The sequence below is a fragment of the Phoca vitulina genome, unplaced genomic scaffold, assembly GCF_004348235.1.
Source record: "Phoca vitulina isolate PV1807 unplaced genomic scaffold, GSC_HSeal_1.0 scaffold2, whole genome shotgun sequence".
Taxonomy (NCBI): Eukaryota; Metazoa; Chordata; class Mammalia; order Carnivora; family Phocidae; genus Phoca; species Phoca vitulina.
This window is the reverse complement of record NW_022589705.1, coordinates 99,568,801-99,583,754: the sequence shown is the minus strand read 5'-3', so window position 1 is coordinate 99,583,754 and position 14,954 is coordinate 99,568,801.

Genomic DNA, 14,954 nt, shown 5'->3' with positions numbered 1-14,954 from the left:
TGCAGAACGGGGTCCCTCCATGCGATGGACTATTATCCAGCCTTAGAAAGGAAGGAGCGTGGACGGAGCTCGAGGACTTCGTGCTCAGTGAAATAAGCCAGTCCCCAAAGGACAGGTCCTGTAGGACTCCCCGTACACACGGTACCTGCGGGAGTTAGATCCGTGGGGACAGAAAGTGGCGGGGTGGGCACCAGGGGCGGGAGGGCTAGAGTTTCCTGGGGGCAGAGCGTCAGTGTGGGAAGACGGAAGGTTCCGGAGACGGACGGTGGGGACGGGAGCCCCACAGTGTGGTGTGAATGTGCTTCCCGCCCCTGAGCCGTACGCTTAGCGGTTACAACCACGAATTTTACGTTAGGCGTATTTTACGATATATAGGGACGTGTTTTAAAAGAAGGCCGACTGTTTGCCCAGTGAGAGCCCAGGGAACGGCCGCGCCCTCACGGGAGACGCGCCTTGGGGTGGCGCCCAGCTCCATCCCACGGCGCTCCGTCTCCCGGGTGACTCTTGAGAACCGGAGGTCGGAGGTCAGGCGTGAGATGTCCCTGCAACACGGAGAGGCCTGAGCCTTCCCCATCAGCCAGGCCTGGCGACAGAGCGCGAGCCAAGTCTCCCTGGCGGCTCCGGAAGGCGTGCTGGCGGCGGCGAGCGCGTGGGCCGTGTCCGAGGTCACCGTGTGGCTGCAGCCGGACCCCACTGCCCTCCCGGGCGCAGCCCTTCTCCACACGCCCCGTCTGCACGGCCACCTGGGAGCCACGGGTGAGATACGCACACTACTGTGCCACGGTGAAGGCGCGGTGTGGGACTGGCGGTGGTGTGGCCCCACCACTCAGGGGTGCCCTGGGGCAGTGGCTACCCCCCCGGCCAGGAGGAACCCCAGCCCCCCTTGGCCTTAGCCACCTGCACCCCTGTCCCATACCAAAGAATTGGATATGGAGGTGGGAGCTCTTGCTCCCCGCTCCCCACTGGGGGCCTCGCAGGGACTCCGACACCTGGGCCCACGGGGCTGAGAGGGTACTGAGGCCGGGCCCCTACCCCGGGATGGAGGGGGGCTGGGGAAACCCTCACAGGTAGGGGGTAACGTTGAGGGGTGTACATCCAAGATAGGCCAACACTCTGGCCGGGACACCACTTGACGTTGGCAGAGGGGTAGAGGGAAGCTCCCCCAATATCAACAGTTTGGGGCATAAATTTGGTTGCTTTTCATTATGTCTGTATTTTCCAGATCCTCTTGAGGGAACATCTACTCCTGGGATTTCTAAAAGGGCGTATGCACACTTGGGCTTGGCATCTTGGGGAGGGCTGAGGCACTGATGTGTTTCAGAAGAGCAGTGGATTTGGGGAATGGAGGGGAAGACAGGGTGCCCAGGAAGGGCTTCCTGGAGGAGGAGATGCCTGAGGAGTCCTTGAAGCGATAGTGGGTGTGTTCCAGATAAGGAATTGCAGACACTTTGCCAGGCAAAGAGAATGGTGGGGTCCGGGCTTGGGGTGGGGGGCATTGAAGTGGGGACCAGCGTCTCCAAGCCTGGCTGGAAGAGGTTCCCCCGCCTGCCTGCCTGTGTGTGCTCACCCCTGTGTGTGCACCTGGGCGTGTGTGCCCCGGGCTCCGGGAATGAAGGGCCTGGCCCTGGCTCCCGGGCCCCTCAGCGCGGCCCCTCCCCTTGGCCGGTCCGCGTGTGGACTCAGCTCAGGTGTCCCGCTGCCCAGCTGTCAGAGGCCCCTGAGCGCTCACATCGGGCTGAGCACTGCTCCGTCTCCTCGTCAGGAACAGGTGAGCCTTGGCCCTGGGGGGAATGTGGGGGAAGACCCTATGAGCAGCTCGTCTCCTGCACCGTGTGGGGAGGGGCAGTCCCCTGCTTACTGTGACGTTCCCATGGCCCGTCCAGTTCTGCACCCAGCTCCCACAGCGTCTGCGTCTATACCGTCCCACCCGCACAGACACATGTGCTCCCCGCAGATGGTCTCCCTGTGCATGTCAGTAGCGCCCTGCGGGGGGCCGGGGCGCGGGACTGGGGTGCAGCTGGGGCCCGGGAGGTTGCTCTCTGAGCATCTTCACCATGGGCACTGGGTGCAGGGGGCAAGTCTAGGCTGAGGCTGGGCTCTGCCTTTGGCTTTCTGTTGAACACATGCTGGTCCTTTCTGTGCCTCAGTTCACCTCCGTACAGTGGGCTTTCCCTGCCGAGACCACCTGAGAGAGGCACTAGTTCTGGGTTGCTGGAGACGCCCAAGGGTGGCCAAAGGTGAGTGAGTGGGGCACTGCTGAGAGGAGAGTAGTGCCCATCCTACCTGGCCCCCTTGGCCCCTGGCCAGGAAGGAGACCCCATTGCTGGGGCTGACTGCTCGGGTTGCCTGTGATTCTCACCCGAACAGAGGCCAGTACACTGAATCAGGGTCACCGAGTCAGGGGTTCAGGGCTCCCCACACACCCCTTGTCTACGCACCAATCTCTCCTTCCATGATGGGGAGCCCCGGGGAGCGGGGGGCTCTGAGCAGGGAAGGACTGTGTGTGAGTACCCACGAGGGGGCCTGGGCTGGGGCCTTATACATGGAACACTGGGGTTCAGGTCACACACATGCTGGCTCCATCAGATTCTGTGATTCAGGGGGCTGAGCCCCTTCCCCAGAAGCTGGCCCTGGACAGCGGTCCAGCTGTGAATTCAGCCTCACCTCTTACCCCCGGGGGCCTGGGGCAAGCTGGTTCCTCTCCTGGACAGCAGCGGTGGTGAGTCCAGCTTCTGCACCCACCCCTTCTCTCAGCTGATCAAGACCAGGCTCTACCCTGCAACCTGACCGTGCGGAGGGGCAGACTGCCCCTTGATCTTAGGGGCTCCTGCCCTTCATGAAGGGGAAATCACACGTGAACTGCAGTCCCATCAAGTTCCCAGGCCAGACTTGGAGACCCCAGCTTTTGCGGGCCAGAGCAGGCCCCACGTTCCCAAAAGGAGGGTGCTCTAGTCCTTGAGCAGGAAGGGCGCAGACCCCAGGCTTGACCAGCCCCAGCCTCTGGGGCCTCAGTTTCCCCAGTGTAAACAGCGGCTAGCGTGAACGTGCAGAGGCGGGTGGTGTGGGAAAGCGCGGAGCCCTTGAGTCTCATGGGCCCCCTCCGGATTAGGGGCCTCTATGGCCCACGTGGCCCCCACCCCCTCAGCGGCCGGGGGCAGGCCCAGGTCGCAGTCCCAAGCTGGTTAAAACCCTGCCGTGTCAGAGAGCAGCTCGCTCCCAACCTCTGAAAGGCAGACAAGCCCTTTATTGCTCTATTATAACGCAGAGCCAGATGGTCTTTTGGGAGTTGCCCCCCCCTCGCCCCCCGTGGCCGCCCCCATTCATTCAGAGGCAGAGCCCGGCACTAATGCCATTGCGGGGTGGGGGGGGGCCAGGCACGCTTCCATGGCCCGGCCGCAGTGTGGGAACTGCAGGCCAGCGTACACCCACAGCCCAGCGCAGGCAGGAGGGGCGCGTGGGGACCCCAACCATGGTTCTTGGAGGCCAGACTCCCGTGGACCCTCCTGGGGTGTCTCCCCACTGGGAGCTGGGGTAGGGCTCTTAACCCACCCCGACCCTTGGCTTCCTCGTCTGTAAAACAGGGATGACGATGGTGCCGCTGAGGTTTGGGGAGATCCAGCTCCGCACAGGGGCGAGCATCAGGCCCTCCTGTGTCTATGTCTCCCCAAGAACACGTTTACACTTTTAAACCAGTGAAAAAACTCCCAAAGAAGGCAAATATTTTGTGACACATGAAAATGAGTTGAAACTCAAATCGAGCGTCCATGAATAAAATGCTGTGGGAGCACGCCAGGTACACCCCTTCGCTGTGGGGCGGGGTGGGGGCTGCCCTCCTGATACGAGGCAGCGGTGAGCAGGTGGGGCGGGGACAGCCTGACACCCCAGAGCCGGTACTGCAGGCGAGGGATGGCACCTGCTCAGTGTAGACGCTCCGCACTGTGCGGATCTCTGTCCTCACTCCCCGGCCCCCCGCCCCGCTCCTCTGGGGGCTGCTGTGGGACCCCACTGAGGAGTGGCCTCTGCCAAGGCCGAGTGTCATCATGCCCATTTGCACAGGGGAGCACCCCGAGGGCCAGTTTGTACCCGAGGCTGTTGGGAGCTGAGGCCAGACTGGAGCCTGGGTGAGGGCAGATGGGGCACCTGCTCCTTCCAGGGAAAGGGCCAGAGTGGGTTCCTGGATCTGTTCCTACTTTGGTCACTCAGCCCCTGCATCAACCACTGTGCTTCTTCCAGGGTCTGGCTGGGGGGGCGGGGGGGTGGGACCTTCCCCTCACACACACTGGACGGTTCCAGGCCCTCAGAGCATTCTGCACCCGAGGAAGACTTATTTTGTTCTAAAATCACCCCAGCTCCCTCTCCCTAGCTAAGTTCACTTCCTGCACAGTCTGACCCCATTTGCCCCTTGGGTACTGGACTGGCGGGCCCCAGCCCCTTGCTCCTCCTGGCTCCAGCTTGTAGGCCTGCCGGACACCGGGACGGCCCTCCCTGGGCCTTGTGTTCCCCATCTGATGGTGGAAGGGTTGGTCTGGCCGATCTTTGAAGAGCTCCCCTGCGGCCTGGTCAAGTCACTGGGGGCTCCCAAAATAAGCAGCAAGCCAGAGGCAGAGGGCTTTGGGGGTGGGCAACTAATTTGCACACGAATGATGGAGCAAGAAAGAACGAAGTGACCCATGGGGGTGGGGGCCGCCCACTGGTGGCTTAGTTACCTGGGAAGCTGGGGTGGAGGCAGAGGGGACCTGGGCAGCTCTGGGCGTGGGATTTGGAAGTCCCCTCTCTTTGTCTCACAAAGTGACACACTGACGCAGACCCCCCACACCCCAGGATGGCTGAAAGAGCCAAGAACCCCAGTTTGACAAGCTCCATCCCAGCCAGGACCCTCTGCTTCCCAGGCATTGTGGGGACCTGAAGGGTCACTGATTGGAGCTCAGGCTCCACGCCCCCCATGGTCACGCCACCTCGCTGATCCTTGGACCCCCCAGCTCCTCCCCAACCCCCCACAGGACCCCTGTTCCTGACTCCAAACAACTTCATCAACATTCCTTTTGGGTACCTGCTGGGGCTTCCACATACCACAGACTCCCTCCCCCCCATTATAACTGGTAGTCTGGGCCAGCTGTTAGGGGTACAGGGGTCCAGCCTAGGCGGGGACCCATCAGTGAGGCTCAGGACTAGCTTGCAGGGCACACCTGATGCTCCCTCCGGCCACTGGGCTGGGTGTCTCCTCAGACCCACCAGGACACAGCACCCCAGTTCACAGATGAAAGCTAGAGAGGCCAAGCCAGTCCCAGGATCCCGGCCGGCCTCAAGCTTACGGGAGGAAGCAAGACCAAAGTTGCCCACCCCCTGCTGGGCAATAATTACCCTCTTTAAGTGGCTGCCAGGTGCCAGGCAGAGTGCCCAGAGCCTGGCCGTGGGGCAGGGTGTGGGGGAGATGGGCAAGGGCTTTAGAGTCTGGCCCTTCCTGCTCTGCTTGTCCCCCATGTCTGGCGGTGACCTCATGTTCAGTCTCCTGCCCCATCCCCCAGGACTGAGATGGCTCCTGGCCTTAGCCGGGAGGGTCTAGTGAGCGGCCGCCTGTCCACTGGGCTCTGGGCCCCGCGGGGCAGACCCCACCCACCCTGGAGCTCACTCGTGGGAAAGCGAGGACAGCCCCTGTCAGCCCCCTCAGGACTGTTTCTCTGTGTGTGAAACACGGTGTGAGGAGGTCTCAGTGGTCTCACCGGCCCCAGGGACCCCTGCTGGTCTGGTGCCATGCCGGGAGGCTGGGGGGGGGGCATGCGGTTCTAGATAGCAGCCTTGCAGCCCTGCAGCCCTGCCCGCCCCCAGCCCAGAGGGGAATTTGGGCGGGAGGGCCTCTCCGGGTGGCTTCCCACACTCCGCCCCTGCTGTGGACATTCATCCTGCACAAAAGGCGCGTGCGGGCTTTGTGTGTGGAGCTGTGGGCCCAGAGGCCATCTGGGGAGCCCTCCGAGCCAGGCGGGGCTCCCCCAGGCTGCCTTTGAAGGTTGGGGAAGCAGCAGCAGCTCCCGAACAACATGCTGGAGGGCCGCACATCTGGCCTGGCCCGCGCCTTCCCATGTCCGCAGCCCTCGGCGGTCCCTGTGCACCCCGGCCCTGGCACCACTGGCAGAACAAAGGGACAAAGGGGGACGCCTGCCACCCCAACCCCACCCCTTCTGATTGCTGCCCCCTGGGTGCTCCTGCCAGAGGACCTCTGAGCTGCTAGGGCTGTGGCCTCGGGGTTCCAATCCAGTGCCGCCACTTAGTAGCTGGGCTCTCTGGCCCTCAGTTTCTTCATCTGTCAAATGGGGCTAATAACAGTCCATCTGAGGCAGGTGCCAAGAAGGAAGGGAGGGGGTAAAGGCAGAGCATTCAGGCGGCCTCCCCACACTGTTGCTGGTATTAACATCGCCGTGCCTGGAGTCCTAGCCCTGGGCTCTGCTAAGCCTTCGCCTCGGCCCACCCCACTTCATTTGGAGCATGATTGCTGCCCAAGTTCTGGGCCGCCTGAGAGCTGGCCGCTGGAGCTGGGGAAGGCTGGGTTTCATGGGCCAAAGTGCACCCAGGACGGGGTGGCCTCAGGTAGGGAGCTAGGCCTAGGTCTGTCCCCTGCTCGGTCGTCTTGCCTCCCCCTCAGAATTCTGAGCAGGTCCAGGAAGATGTGTGTCCTGCTTAGCCTGTATGCAATAGGTGCTAAATAAGTGCACAGTTCCTTGCCACACCCTCCCTATCCAGGCCCCTCCGCACCCCCAAGTCTGACCTCAGCCCTGGGCCTGCCGCAAGTTGGCCCAGCTGTGGGCATGGCCACCCGTGGGTGGGGTAGGGGCTGTCAGCCCCGAGCTGACCCTCCTGTGACCACCCCCGTGACAATCAGGAGGGATGAGGCGGGTGGGGGCTCCTTGAAAGCCCCTCCCAGCTCGGGGGCAGTTCTGAGCCTGGGCAGCTGGGCGGGTGGGGGCAGGGCGCATGGCGTCCGAGGGGCTCTGCTCTCAGGGGCCCTTCCTTGCTGAGGGACTCTGGGGCCAGTGCTTGGCAGACAGGACCTCTATGGGGGGGCCCCTCCCCACCGCTGCCGGTGGGGGGGACATCCTTGAGAGGGTGTCCTGCTGGCCCCGAGATAATCCGGGCTTTGGAGCGGCTGTGAGAGCCTGCCCGCCGACTTTCCCACAGCCCCACATAAAGGGCCGGCCACCAGCTGCTGGCCCACAAAAGGCTCCCAGCCATTCAGCGCCTGGAGGCAGGCGGGGCGAGCCGAGGAGCGGCTGGGCCTACCTGGCCACCCCCGAGCGGGGCTTGCCTCCCTGGGGACAGCGCCCGCCTGCGGACCATGCAGGGGCCAGGAGGTCCCCGGGCCCGGGGCTTGGGAGCAGCCTCGTGCAGCCACCCGGCCAGCCACGCGCCTGCCCCCCCCCCCCCCCCCCCCCCCCCGCATCCTGCCACACAGTGCAGGTAACAGGGCGGCGAGGCCGTAGGGGCAGAGGGCTGGCTAGCCTGCCCCCCCAGGCCTCAGCTTCCTCTCCGAGATGCAGGACGGCATTGCCTGCTCCCTGGGCTAGTGGAAGAGCCTCCTAAGGTCAGCTGCTTAAAAGTACCAGGTCCCCGGGACGCCGGGGTGGGGAACCTGTGCATTTCCTGCCCCCAGGAATGAACTGTCCAGAACACCTCCCATGATGACCTTATAATATGAGGACCAGCCTGGGGGATGGAGGAGGAGCTCGGAGGGCCTCCTGCAGGAGGTGGCCGCTGGAGCCTGGCCTTCCAGAAAGTGAGATGAGGATGGGGTTTTCCAGGGGCAGCGCCCCTCGTCCACTCAAGGGGCACCTCTGCTGGTAAGCACCCCATCTCTGATGCGGCATCTCCCTGTTGTTTCCACATCTCGAGCTGCCCCTGCAGCCACTTTTATCCCCCAGTGAGTATGGCCAGGCCCAGCAGGTGTCTGGCTGGGAAAACTCCTGCTCAGGTGGAAGACCAGTCAGGTGCAAGGGGTTGGAGAGGCCCAGGGGAGAGGCCCAGGGGAGAGACGAAGCGTGGCTCCTGAGAGCAAGCAGTGATCAGAGGGGGACCTTTGACCTGTGCCTGGAGGGTGGGAAGGTGGGGTCCAGGAAGGAGTTGCTCTGGACGCTGAGCCCCCAGGGACAGCAGCTTCCCCCTGGCCTCTGCATCCTGGGCAGGCAGCTGGACGGTGGGGGCTGCTCTGTGAGGGTCTGACAGCAGGACTCGGTCGTAGGGCACGTCCCAGCTAGTGCCCCACGTGTCCCCCCGCCGCCGCTCACACCCCCACCTGCTGGGGGCGGGGGCGTCATTATCCCAGCCCAGCAGCCCGGGGAGGGGGGCTGCGCTTTGTCCAGCCTTGGCCACTGATTGGAGGCGGAGCGTGGGAAGGCACGCGCGGCCCAGGCCCCACCGCCCTGCTCCGCATAAAGGGGCTGCCAGCATCCGGCCTCCTCCACCTCCTCCGACCACCCTCTTGCCCTGTGCGCCTGGCCGCAGGCACAGCCCCTATGCACCCCCAGAATGAAGATCGGGTGGGGTCTTGGGCACCGGCGGTTGGGGTGGGGGTGGGGCCCGGGCGGGGCAGGCAGACGCCCCTCGCCACCTCCCTGGCCTCCCTTTTGTTTGAGAAGTTTGCAGGCACCACCCCAGCCCTGAGCTGGAGAAGGGACAGCGTGGAGACAGGGGGCAACATCCTGGGTGAGCGCCGCACCGGCCTGGTGGGGGTGGGGGCTGGGGGCGGCTGAGGGGTGCCCCCTAGGCCAGGTCCCGCCCCTCCACGGCCTGCTTCCGCCGCCCGCTCACCCGCCCGGCTCAGTCTGCGCAGCCCCCGAGCCCCGGCAGCCCTGCCAGGGCCTTGAGCGGGCCTCAGGGAAGGCGAGCCGCTCTGCGCCCCAGGCGCGATGGACACGCGGGCCAGGAGGAAGAGCGCTCGCTGGAGTCCCGCTGCCACTCGAGAGCCGCGAGCTGGTGCAGTCCCCACTCGCAAGGTGGTGGTGGTGGCAACGTTGCCAGGCCCCTGGGAGAGGGCTGGGCTGGCTGGGCGCAGCGCCCCTCCCACAGTAGGGCACATCGTCTCCCCTCCTGTTTCCTGCCCAGCGCCAGGGCCCTGGCCCGGCAGCCCAGCCTGCGGGCGGGGCGCCGTGAGCTGCAGGCAGGGCCCCCCATCTGCAGCTTGAAGGAGGGGTCCTGGGGGCGAGGGCTTTGTGTGTTACAAGGTCTGTAAATGGTCACGATTGGGGGGGTGTAGGGGTGGTAGGACGGCTGCGTGGTCACCCCAGCCAAGCCCTGCAGCTGGACCTCCGTTCCAGGATGATGAAGGACCGGATGCTTTCTGTAAGAGCGCGGAGGGAGTGGGAGGTGCGGGCACTGGAAGGGCGTGGCTGTGTGCTGGCCGCCAGCGGGGCATCCCCAGGGGCTGCAGGTGGATCATTGGTCAGTGGTGGAGGTGGGTATGCTTCAGAGTGGGACCACCATGGAGCTTGGATAAAGGTGCTGATCTGCAGCCTCTGCCGCATCCCCCAAGGCTGACTGATTCCGGGCCCTGCCGAGGCTGTGGGGACGGATCCCCTGCCTCCCGGGATGGGACCCTGCCCTGCTGGCCTCTTCCCTGGACCCGAGGTCAAGGCCCAGATCACTCCTCTGGCTCCCACTGACAGGGAAGACCCTCAGGATGTGCCGAGCCAGGGGCAGCTCCTTTCCTCCCTGGGCTGCTTTGGGGAGCCTCCTGTTCACTCTGAGTCCCTGTGGGACGGGCAGTGTGCTGGCCCCCCAAGTCGTGGGCTCCAAAATCACAGCAGCCTGGAGGCAGGAGCCTCACTGTCCCCATTTCACAGAAGAGCAGGCCGAGAGCCTGCCGTGGACACGCAGGGAGTCAGGGGTGGGCGAGGGCCTCTCTGCGCCGGGCTGGCCCTGCCCTGAGGTGGCCACCTGTGTGGACTCAGAGGAGCAGAGGGTGTGCCTTACCCAGCGCTCTTCCTGTGGGTCCCCCAAATGTCGCCCCGCATTTTTTCCAAGGGTAAGCACAGCCTTCCCCACGTGGCATCAGAGCGGAGAAATTGCTCTGTCCTGGGCCCAACCAGGGTCCTGCACTGAGCCCACTGGGCAGAGAGCACCCTGCGTTTTGCCTGGGGCAGGGCCCGGGGCGCATCGTCTTAGGGGGGTGAGGCCGAGAACCACTCTCCCCTGTCTCTGACGTGGTGGTGGGAAGGGGGCACGCACCTCCAGGGGAGACGGAGCACAGGGTCTGGGCTTTGCTGCCCCCTGGTGTCCTGTGACCTGACCGTGGGAAAGGCCCAGCAGTTCAGCCTCTGCCGCTCGCGGGAAAGGCTCGCGCTGTCCCCCTAGCGGAGGAGAAGGCGGTGGGACGCCCGCCAAGCCCGCCCCAGTCCCGGGGGTGGGGCGTAGGGGAGACAGCCCAGGAGGGAATGCCCAGGCCTGGGCGGGTCTTCTGGTTGGTTCCAGGAAAGGGGTGAAGAGACGCTGACCCGGACGGGAATTTATCTTCTGGGGAAGCACGAGCCCCGCTGTGACCTCATCCAGGGAGGGATCCCCAAAGAGGATGGGTCGCTGCTGGGGTAGTGACCACGGCAGCCTGCAGCCGGCTGCCCAGAACTCCTGCTGCTTCCCTGTCAGGTGCAGCTCCAGCCGGTGGGGCCTTGAGCCGCCCCCCATTAGTGGTGCCCCCGGGTGCTCCCCAACTTCACACTCAGCGCTCCGGTTACCCCGTCAAGCAGCGTGTCTTTCCTGTGTGGGTAGGACGGCCTGGACGGCCGTGTCTGTGCCCACAGCCCCGCATGCGGCACGTGCCTCATATCTTTTTTTTTTAAGATTTTATTTATTTATTTATTTATTTATTTATTTATTTATTTGAGAGAGAGAGAGAGAGAAACAGCATGAGAGGGGAGAGGGCCAGAGGGAGAAGCAGACTCCCCGCTGAGCCAGGAGCCCGATGCGGGACTCGATCCCAGGACTCCGGGATCATGACCTGAGCCAAAGGCAGACTCTTAACAAACTGAGCCTCCCAGGCGCCCAGCAGGTGCCTCATAAACGTGGGCTGAACAGAGCATGGCTTCCTGGGGGCCGGGCGGCTCTGGACTGGGGATAAGGCCCCTCCTCCCCTGGCCCAGGCCTCTCTTGGGGACTAACCCAGGGCTTCTTCATCAATTGGGCAGTTGGTCAGGAGGTGGGCTGATGATTCCGGGGAGCCCATCTGTCATCTGCCGGATATCGAAGCAGCAGTATAGGGGGTCCCCCGAATATCGTATCTTCGGTAGGACACGGAGACGCAGGCCTGAGGACACGTACTGAGTGATGAGTAGCCCCGGCCCCCACCCCTGTCCAGGCCTAGGCGGGGTGGGGGCTCAGCGCTGCTTGGACGGCCCTGTGAGCAAGCAAGGTGCATCTCATCAGGCCATGGCCACACACCAGCATTCACTTCATGTGTTCAAGCTTTTCTGTGTAAAACGACATCCAGTGACCTCGTTTAAATGAAAGAGAAAGGCAAAGTAGAGCTACACTTTTTATCTCATTATGACAATTCAGGGAGAAAACACGATTGTGGAATATACTGGAAGAGAAACCGTAGCTTCTCAGGGTAGGCAGGAACCTTGTCCTCGCGGGAACCCGGGGCCTCAGGGGTTTCCTGTGTGGCAACGGGCGGGGCGGTGCTTCTGAGGCGCGGGACCCGCGGAGGCCTTGGGCGTGGGACTTGTTGCCCAACCACATACCCAACGCACAAGAGCAAAACGCCTGAGCGGCGTGCAGCTCTTATTTTTTAGGTGAGGTTTTTATTTTGGTGTCATTCACATGGAATTGTAAGAAATAATACAGAAACACCCCGCGTGTCCTTTGCCTGGTTTCCCCCGTTGGTGATGTCTTGCAAAACTAGGGTACGGGGTTTACGGGGATATTGACACTGATGTGGGCAGGATAGAGAACGTTCTACCAACACGAGGCTCCCTCCTGCTTTCTCTTAAAATTTTTTTGATCTATTTTTAAAAAATTGTCATGAAATATAAATGAGATTCACTGTGCTAGCCATCTGCGGGTGCGCAGCTCAGTGGCATGAAGCACACTCACCGTGGTGCGCCCGTCCCCGCCGTCCGTCTCCGGAACGTTCCATCTTCCCAGACTGACGCTCTGCCCCCATGAAACCCTGGCTCCCCGCCCTCCCTGGTCCCTGGCGCCTGCTCTCTCCAGGAACTTGACGACTCTAGGTCCCTCGTGCAAGTGGGTTCAGAGGGAGTTTGTCCTCCTGGGACTGGCTTAGTTCCTGGAGCTCCGCAGCCTCAGGGTCAACCATGCTCCACAAAATGCGCGTCAGAGCTTCGGTGACCGTCCACGGTGCAGGTAACGCACGCGCTGGTCCATTCGTCTGTGAGGGACACCGCTTCCTCCCTCCGGCCGTCATGAACACAGGTGTGCAGGCCCCAGAGGCCATCCCTCCGGGCCGGCGCTGGCCCTCATTCACTTCCAAACCCCTAGTCCAGGGCTGAGGGCTGGAGCGCGGGGGGCGGGGGGACGGGCCAGTGGGGTGGGGAGTTGGGTGTGCAGCAGACAGGAACCGTCCTGACTGCCCGGCAGACTGCCTTCTGGGGAACCCGTGGGTTCCCCTGGGGCTGGCCCGGCGGCCCAGCCCTCACCAGCAATGAATGTCAACACATCTCTCCATCAGACTTTTTCTTGTAAAAGTGAAACACGCTGTTGTAAAAAAACCCATACAAGGTAGAGGAGAATAAAGCAGAAAGGGGAAGTTAGTCCTTGGTCAGAGCCTTCCCCACGCCCCCAGCAGAAGGATGCCTGGCTTTTTTCAGGAGGCAGGGAAACAGGGCACGCGGGCAGGATTTATTCAAGGCACATCATAGGTCCTCCTGGCTGGGCTGTGTGCGTGTGCACCGTGTGGAGGCCTGTGTGTGTGGGTGTCGGGATCCTTTGGCACATCGGCCTCCCAGAGTTACCTCCAGGTGATCAGCATTCGCCTGAGAAAGAGCGCTTTGTTCCCCGTGCGGTGACCCTAGCTGAAGAACGCAAACATTGCCCACTCCCTGCAGTCGGGCACCTGGGCACTTGCCCACGCCGTGAGGGTAGGGGATTGCCCGTGACGGCGCGGGAATGCTCCCGGGGGCACCGTGGGCGGCGGTAGGTGGCAGCTTGCATGGGGTTTGGGGTGTGTCGGGGGATTGGGGCTGTGTGTGCCCTGAGTGCGGCTAGGAGCTGGGAAATCCGTGACCGGGCGTCTTAATGTTACAGGACTTTTGTCCCCTTAGTGCCCGCAGCTCGTGGTCACGCTGCTTCGAAGAATGAAGAGGTGGACCAGACGAAGAGTGGCAAAGCAAAGTTTATTGACATAGTGCAAAGCTCCCGGAAAGGAAGGGGACCCGAGAAGGTTGCCATTTTGGCTTTCAAATTTAGGGGTTTTATTTTTTATTTATTTAATTTTTTAAAGATCCCATTCATCTATTTGAGCGAAAGCGAGAGAGAGCATGAGCAGAGGGACGGGGAGAGGGAGAAGCAGACTCCCCTGAGGAGCCCGACCCCATCCCAGGACCGCCGGAGACCCTGGGATCACGACCTGAGCTGAAGGCAGACGGCAGACGCTTCACCGACTGAGCCCCCCAGGAGCCCCTAGGGGTTTTTATAAGCTCTTTCGAGGAACTATCCTGAGCATCCCGAGAGTGGGCCCCCTGAGGATTGGCCGCTAAGGTGTGCCAATCAGGGTTGGATCATGCCCTCCACCTATGGGGTTATCGTTCACGTGCTGCTGGTCCTGTGGGCTGACCTCTGGGAGACTACCTGCCCCAACCTGCGACAGTGACCGAGGTTTCATGGTTAGTAGTTTTGTTTCGGGGTGTGTTGTAAATGTCGCTCCTGCAGAGGCTGCTGGACAGGAAGCTGTCGTGGTCTTGTCTAAGCTGTAAACGGATGCTCGTACGGTTTTGTCTCAGCTGTCCCGGCGCCCTGTTTTCTTGCTGGGGACCCCGGCCCCGATGACCTACGTGTCCGATGAACTGATACTAACACTCCTGGCCTGCGTCGTAAGCGGACGGAGCGAGGCAGAGGCCGTGTGTGTGAGAAGCCGCAGGATGAGCTGGTGGCTCGGGGGCCTGACGTGGTTCTGTTTCGTCTGAGTGCACACCTGGTCCGCGTCCTTGTTGAAGCTGACACGCTGTGACATCACTGGATTCACCCAGAGAACCCCAAGCCCCAGCTTTCCACAGATGCCAGGCTTCTCCCACCTCATGTGTCCCAGGGGGCCTGCGCTGTGTGCCTGCTGCTGGGGACACAGCAGTGACCGGGGACGGAGCTCCTGGTCCTCAGGAGCCCACCTTCTGGTGGGAGGTCGCCCTGGATCGTGTGCCCCCAGATTCACGCGTGCAAGGTCTGACTCCTGACGCGGCTGCACCCGGAGACAGGGCTTCTAGGAGGTAAATAGGGCTACATGACATCATACGGGGGGCCTGATCCCACAGGACTGCTGCCCCGAAGAGGAGGAGGGTGGCCTGGGCGGCTCAGTCAGCTAAGTGTCCAACTCTTGATCTCAGCTCAGGTCTTGATCTCGGGTCTCGGGTTCAAGACCTGCCCTGGGCTACAGGCTGGGCGTGGGGCCAGCTCAAAAACCAACCAGAGGAGGAGACACCTGAGACCTCTCTCCCCGTGTGTGCACAGAGGAAGGCTGTGGGGGACGCGGCATGGTGGCAGCGTCTGTGATCCAAGGAGAGAGGCCCCCTGATCTCGGACTTCCAGTTCCAGAACCCGGAGAAACAGATGTGTGTTGTGTAAGCACCCCGCCCCCAGCCGCAGGCACGAGGCCCCAGAGAGTGGGGGGAGGGGCAGACGCGGCTCGATTTGTAGCTGGAAATGTGCCCCAGCTGCTGCCGGGCCGTGGAGAGAGGGCTGGGGGTGGTGTGGAATGTTCCTGAGCCTGCTCCCCAAGCCCGGAAGGGGCCGGCCCGTGGGGGGGG